Source organism: Aulostomus chinensis, chromosome 5 (genome assembly GCF_037954235.1).
Source record: "Aulostomus chinensis isolate RoL2024-O1b breed Wild chromosome 5, RoL_Achi_v1.0, whole genome shotgun sequence".
NCBI lineage: Eukaryota > Metazoa > Chordata > Actinopteri > Syngnathiformes > Aulostomidae > Aulostomus > Aulostomus chinensis.
The window spans coordinates 3002757-3010679 of record NC_141324.1 but is presented as its reverse complement, the minus strand read 5'-3'; the positions used below and the strand labels follow the sequence as shown (position 1 = coordinate 3010679).

General features: G+C 45.4%; 1 pseudogene; it reads right to left on the bottom strand.

The window, feature by feature from the left end:
* Positions 1-1467: 1467 nt before the first annotated feature.
* LOC147260904 (cellular tumor antigen p53 pseudogene) lies at positions 1468-2165 on the bottom strand (annotated as a pseudogene).
* Between the last annotated feature and the right edge of the window lie 5758 nt (positions 2166-7923).

Below are 7923 nucleotides of genomic sequence, written 5' to 3'. Positions count from 1 at the left end.
TCACAAGTTATCACGATAAAGTGGCATATAATCCTCGAACATGTGTTAGGGTTAGGTTAAGGGAGTGATGAAGGTATAAAGTAAGAGTACCAGGGTTAGGGCGTCGGGTCTGAGCTCCTCCCCAAGCGGGGAAGAGAGGCGCACGGTCCTTCCAACCCTCATCCCCACCATCCCCCAGTCCCCTGGAGGCCCACGGGCACGTTGGCGTCTCCTGCCATAACGCACCGTGATCCACCCATCCTCCATGTTGTTTGTTTGTATTTTTCTTTTTTTTTCAGGCTGATGGGTGGGAGTAGACACATTGGAGCTGGATGGGGTGGACAGAACAGGTGTCCAGTGACTGCTCTGGAAAGGAGAGGAGCTACAGGGGAGGCTGCCAGGGTGGGACGCACTGAGCTTCAACCCCAGCAGTGAAGCACCAAAGTTTTCATCCAGGAGGAGCTTTTCAAGTTCCTCAGTGGTCAGCTTGTCCACATTAGTATCCCCGAATGTGTTCTTCTCTGCATGTTTCTTGGTCTCGGAAAGACAATGAGGTCCTTTTCTGGTCTACTAGCAGAGGGTGTAGGTTGAGGAGCAGTAACGGTAGACTTGGACAGTTTTGGTTTTGAGGATGAGGATGCTCCAGAGGAAGACGGGTATGTTGAAGCTGAAACAGTCTGTCTCTTCTCCCTTTGCAGTTTTGCTAGAGCTTCTTCCTCCATGCACAGGGCTTCCTCTCTCCCAGCAATCCCCTTTGGCTGGGGGACATCCAGCTTCAACCACTACCACTTGATATCTGGGCCATTCTGCCAACTGCAGGGTGCCGTGAACATGACAGCCTTAGGGTCAGGTATCAGGTATGAGGTATCAGGTTGGGATGTGGATTTGAAATTCCCCATTCAAGCGAATGGGAGCGAGTGAAAATATGACAAAGTGTTTAGGGGAAGAAGTAGGGAACCTGTCCCTCCTCCCGTAGGAGGTATAGGATGCACGGTCCATCCCACCTCTACCACCTCCATAATCCTGACCCCCTTTGGGGTGTACGGTTCTGGACAACAGGACAACAGTCCAACCGTCCCCCATTGTTTGTGTGTATGTGCTTCCATTTCTTAAATTGTTTGTTTTTTTATCCAAAAAATGACATTTTTCTTCAAAAATGAAATCAAAATGTTTGTCAATGAAATAAAGTTGTTGTCTTTTGTCTTTTTTTCATATGTATATGTTTTTTTTAATTGACAAATGAAATGACTGAAACGGAGGTTTTCTTTTATGCTTGTAAATAAAAACCACTCCTAAACTAGGAAGGACAAAAAAACTCAAAGCGCTCTCCCAAAAATAGGAAGGATCAAAAACAATATTTATGTATTTATTTATTAGTTCTGTCTATACATCTTTTTAACATCAGCAACTAAGGAAGGTGTGCCAGCTAAAAACAAAAGAAACGTTTCGACCCGTCCCGGGTGTTCATCAGGTTCGGCACACAGAGAACTACCGTGGCTCCCTTGCAGTAGAAGTGGAGCATGAGATGTGATCTCCTTGCTGTCCAAAAGAAGAGTGGTTTTCTTTTTTCTCTTTTCTTTTCTTCTTGTCTTCCAAATACTGAGCCCTCTCGCTCCCCTCCATCCTGATCAGATGGCTGAGATGCTCCGCCGCGTCCTCCTTCTGGTGATGGGGGCATCGGCGCACCACGTCGGCCACGTGCTCCGTGTTCTGATACACGGCGGTTGCTCTGAGCGCGGCGCCCCGGGGGGGGCTCCTTGCTGACCAGCGCCTCCACGGGGCTGGTCTTGGCAAGCTGGCAGTAGTTTGTTGAGCAGCTCTGAAAAAGTGAAGTTGACCGACTTGGCCGTGCCGGTCTGCTGGAAGTGCAGCTGAAAGCCGTGTTCTCCCGGATGGTCCGTGGTGACGGGGACAGTGGGGGTCAGGGGGGAAACGCCATCTCGGGTGGACGCGCTATCTCGGGTGGAGACTTCAGGAAGCAGCTCAAACAGTTTCTCGTCAAAGTTTTTGGCCAGTGCCTCATCACTGATGTTCGGCATCTCCATGTTTCCAGCGTCGGGCCTCCCCTCCGCAGCCACAGGGGGAATTGTGCTGATGGAGGCGGTTACCACGCTCTCCCACAATTCAATGAAGGAGTCAGGCAGGCCCTGGCTCAGAGGCAGACTGTTGTACCCTTGCTCTTCCATCCTTTATTCCCCTCTTTTCCCAGGTGAGAGAAAAAAAGTCAGGAAGAGCCGATCACTCCTAAACTAGGAGGAAAAATATCCAAAAAAGTAAAAAAGGTGTGCCAACAAAAACAACGTTTCGACCTGTACTGGGTCCTCCTCAGGTTCGGCACACAAAAAACCGACTGGCTCGCTTGCAAGGGCAGTGTAGCAAGAGCTGTTTTCCCTTCGCTATCCTTTTTGTCAGAGCAGACTACACGCTCCTCGATCTTGGTTCTGGACTGGACCTGATCTTTGCATATGAGACACTTTCTTACACGTGGCGAACAGAGGGAGCAGGTGGCAAATGTCCGCAGGGCCCAAACAGAGTGTCTCTCTTCCTGTCTGAGCACACCATTCACTCCTCCAGTGACTCGATGTTGCTGGTCAGAGATGCACTGCGGGTTCCCACCTGGCCGCTGCTCTTCTCTTTGTGGCATTTAGCCAGAGCCTTGCACAGGCTGGGGTCGGGACACAGGTCTGGAGGGGACTGGTCCTTCTTGTTGCGAATGGTCAAATCTGCTCCGTTAGCAGCAAGGAAGCAGGCGATGGATGCTGCACTCTTCTTTTCTGCCCCCTGGGTGCCGAAGCCCATGATTAACGTGGTCTTGGAGGGTTCCCAGGGTTCCACTTTGCTTTTTAGGGCCTGAGCCAGAAGAAAACCTTTGTGCTACCAGTTTGAACTGGTTTGATCCCTTTATTTAACTCTCTAAATGCTGGAGAATCATCACTCTATTGATACAATGGAGCTCCCTAGGAGACAGAAAGTAGTGATCCCAAATATATTGAACCCTTATTGACAGTGATTAGTCTGAAAACAAGTTTATTTTAACCCTTTACATTCATGAACTAATATGCTATAATAACTATAATAATTAATGTATAATAATGTACATTAATGACCCTTTAAACTAATTGACTAATATGCACTTCTGAACTTTTTTATTGTATTAATTTTAACTATGTAAGATATCCTAAATCCATTTGTATATATATTCATCTATTTATTAATTCATTAAAATTTGGTTAGGTATCAGGTAAGAGTACCAACCTAGTTAAAGTGGTGCACTTTGGAACCGTAAGGTGTAGGAGGCTGAAAGTTGGTGCACGCCGTTCTGATGGTCGGTGGAGTGATTGGTGAAAGTTTCAAGTGGATTGGAGCAAAGGGGGCGGAGTTATTGGCGAACAAGCCCCTATTTTGATTTTCATTGGCGGATCACTTTTGAGCTGTAGGGGGCAGAGTGCTGAGACTCTGGCTACCCCCCCAAATTTGGGAACGGGCTTTCCAACGAGCCTAGTCCCGAGTCTGTAGGATTTTAGGAGAAGAGGGGTTTGGGGAACCGCGACCCACGATGGTCACGGGACCCAGGCACACTCCATCCAGTATTGTCATACCTGTTTCGCCCACATATCTTTACCCCATTGTACACAAATAATCATACAGACACAGTTTTTGGAAAGAACATTGTTTTGTGTCGACAGTTGAAAACCTTTTTGTTTTTGTACATCATGAACCCACTTGACTTGTTTAAAGTAGCCTCTTTTCGCGTCAGCTTTCTCTTCTGTCCGTGGTTTGACCTTTGACCGGACCAGGTCATCTTTAAGATTCTTATTTTTACGGAATGCAGCAATGATTCTTAGATCCTGATGGGGTTGGGTTGATCTCATGACCCTCTCAAAATCATTCTTGATATTCCCGACCAGCCTAACAGTAGAAGGGGAGAAAGTGGTGACCAGTGGAAGAGCAGTGGCGACATGACTGGGCTTGGACCGGAGAGAGGTTTTGAAGCTGTGTCTTAAGAAGGTCCGAGAGTACCCTCTGCTGGACAAAGCGGAGAAGACCACCTTGGTGGCTTCTTTAAAGTCCTCTTTTTGTGTACATATTCTGTGGAATCTTAATAACTGTGATTTAATTAGTCCTCTGAATGTATGCTTGGGGTGGTGACTGCTTTTGTGTAAGAGTGCATGTGTGTCCGTGTCTTTCAAATAAACTTTAATATCGACTTGAGTGTTAGTTTTGAAATGAGGTCCTTCAAATGTGGTTGTATCCAAGAAATGAACTGATTCTTGATTGATCGTAGCTTTAAGCTTCATGGAAGCATTGTGGTTCTTTAAAGTGTGGAGGAATACAGTGAATTCCTCTGCAGAATGTGTCCACACACCCCAGATATCATCCAGGTACCTAGAACAGCACCAGCTAAAAAAGTTTACTAAAAAACCTAACATTTTTCATACTTTATCTTTTGATTAATAAGACAATCAACAAGTTAATTTAATTTCTGGATGTTTATTCTACCTACAAAGTCCATTTGTCACCATGACAGATCTCCCAATCAGCATTAAGAATAGAAACAATGACTCAAACTAATGGCGCGGTCTGATGACGTCACATCCGTCACAGAGGCTCACTCCTGCACTCAGAGGTGGCCTTTTAGTTCCATCATTTCACGCTCTATTTACTGATTGATTATTGAGTGGAACAAAGCTCACTGATGTCTGGGTTCATCAAGGGTATCATTCAAGAAATCCTAACTTCAATCCCATTTTACAAAGTCTAGATCTGCCGTGGGTATTTTCTCGTTCCACAGCAGCTGCACAGCCACGCCCACTTCAGATTTTAAGGCGCCAACAAGAAACCATTTGACGACAACCACCACGGCGGGAAGCAGCATGGATCTGCTCCAAGACGACGACGCCTTATTTCTTGCTGATGTGCTCTTGAATGAGTGTGAGGTCAGCGGTACTTTAACGATATCTCCTTGAACTTTCTGAAAGGGTTAGGGTTGTGTTTTCTGTCCTCAAAATTCAAGGAGACATCTGAGATGTAATCTTGGTGTGATTGCTGCTGTTGTTGTTAGGACTGTGAAGACCCTGGCATGTCTCACACCCCCACTGGGATCCTGACCCTCATTCCTGAGGATGAACCGACCTCCCCTGACTCACTGCACCTTCAGTCTCCAGGTACCGCCATCATTTTGGAAGGAAGAATTGTCATGGATGACCTCGGGAATCTTCCGCATGCCATGTGCTTGCTCGTTGGACTGACTTGTGCTCTGAATTTGGAGTACCCTCAACAACGGAAGTACACCGTTGACTTCACCCAAAGGGTGCTTCTCTCACTTGGACATGAAGCCCTACAACCAACAAAACAGTCACTCCAAAATCTTCTGATGCAATGAGTGAATGTGTTCACGATGTGACTGTGACATGACATCATGGGTCACATGGATACCTTTACCCTGACTGGAAAAGGGTTGTTTATTTCTCGTTTGCTCCTTTTTTGTGGCCATGTCTTCTCTGTCACCTTCTCAACCACAGGAAGTAAAACTGTTTGTTTACATTCGACATTTATTTCCAACTTTGTAACGTTGTTTATTATCCTATGTTTTGTTATTGGATTTACCTCAAATGGTCTTTTTTTTACTTTTACTGTGTAAGATTTATAACTTACCCCTGTTACTTACTTACTCCTATTTGTATGAATTTGGAACAATTTTTCTTGAAATAAAAGGTATTTGTCTTGTATAAAGAGTGCATGTATTATGAAATTTTCATTTTTTTTTAGAAATCCTCCTGATGAAGGGTGAGTCAAGAAGGGAAGGAATCCCATCCGGGACCAACGCCGTGGAGCTCATGCTCCTGGAGATGACGCACGTGGCCGGTCACCGTTGAGGCCTCAAACAGTCTGCTGGAAAACGGAGGCAGACCCCGACACTCACAAATTCACTCACCTCGATTCACTCCCAAACGCTGCCCTGGCGTACAGCCTGTACTCACAACTACTGCAAAACAAGCACCAGGTGACATCTTTGCTCTTTTTTTTGACAAAGAGGTCCTCAAAGTTTTGTGTGCCAACACCAACAAATGTGTTTGGGAGAAACAGGCCAAGGACAGGCGGATGGACAGATGGACTAACCTACAGCTGAAGAACTGAAAAAATACCTGGGCTTGTTGTTGTATATGTCGGTCTGCAACCTCCCCAAAATGTCAGACTTGTGGCGAAAAAGAACTTTATTTCACGTGGCTTTCCCAGCAACAGTGATGTCCAGAAAAGGGGTCACTGCTATCACCAGCAACCTTCACATGAGTGATCCAGAGGAGGATACAGCAAATGAGGAGCAAAGGGGAACAGAAAACTCCACTCCAAAAACTGAAACCTCTCCTGGATATGATCAGAACACACTGCAAAGGTGTTTATCATCCAAGACAGCCCATTTCTGTTGATGAAAGGATGGTTGCCACTAAAGCCCGAATAAAAATCAAACCTCAAAATGATGCTACGGTGATGTAGTGAGAGTTGCTACTAACCTCAAAATGATGCTACGGTGATGTAGTGAGAGTTGCTACTAACCTCAAAATGATGCTAAAGTGATGTCATGAGAGTTTCTAAAAACCTCAGAATGATGCTACGGTGATGTAGTGAGAGTTGCTACTAATTTCAAAATGATGCTACAGTGATGTAGTGAGAGTTGCTACTAATTTCAAAATGATGCTACAGTAATGTAGTGAGAGTTGCTACTAATTTCAAAATGATGCTACAGTGATGTAGTGAGAGTTGCGACTGCACTCAAAATGATGCTACAGTGATGTAGTGAGAGTTGCTACTAATTTCAAAATGATGCTACAGTGATGTAATGAGAGTTACTAAAAATCTCAAAATGATGCTACAGTAATGTAGTGAGAGTTGTTACTAATTTCAAAATGATGCTACATTGATGTAGTGAGAGTTGCTACTAATTTCAAAATGATGCTAAAGTATTGTGATGAATGTTACTACTAACCTAAGAAATGATGCTACAGTGATGTAGTGAGAGTTGCTACGATCCTCCAAATGATGCTACAGTGATGTTGTGAGAGTTGCTACGATCCTCCAAATGATGCTACAGTGATGTTGTGAGAGTTGCTACAAACCTAAGAAATGATGCTACAGTGATGTAATGACAGTTGCTACTAATTTAGTAAAGTAGTAAGTAAGTAAGTAGTAAGTAAATACGTGTTCCTGACTCTTCTTCTTCTCCCCTCATCCCAGATCCTGGTGCTGGTGGAGGAGGCTCCAGACCTGAAGAGGCTCCAGCTGCCACCCGTAGCTCCACCTGCTCACGTCCTCGTCTGTCCATCAGTCTCTCCTCCTTTCTCTCTCTCTTTATCTCTGTCCCTCTCTCTCCTTCTGTCTCTCTGTCTTCCTCCATTCTCTGTCTTTGTCTCTGTCCATCAGTCTCTCCTCCTTTCTCTCCCTCTTTATCTCTGTCCCTCTCTTTCCTTCTGTCTCTGTCTACCTCCATTCTCTGTCTTTGTCTCTGTCCATCAGTCTCTCCTCCTTTCTCTCTCTCTTTATCTCTGTCCCTCTCTGTCCTTCTGTCTCTCTGTCTTCCTCCATTCTCTGTCTTTGTCTCTGTCCATCAGTCTCTCCTCCTTTCTCTCCCTCTTTATCTCTGTCCCTCTCTCTCCTTCTGTCTCTCTGTCTTCCTCCATTCTCTGTCTTTGTCTCTGTCCATCAGTCTCTCCTCCTTTCTCTCCCTCGTTATCTCTGTCCCTCTCTTTCCTTCTGTCTCTGTCTACCTCCATTCTCTGTCTTTGTCTCTGTCCATCAGTCTCTCCTCCTTTCTCTCTCTCTTTATCTCTGTCCCTCTCTCTCCTTCTGTCTCTCTGTCTTCCTCCATTCTCTGTCTTTGTCTCTGTCCATCAGTCTCTCCTCCTTTCTCTCCCTCTTTATCTCTGTCCCTCTCTTTCCTTCTGTCTC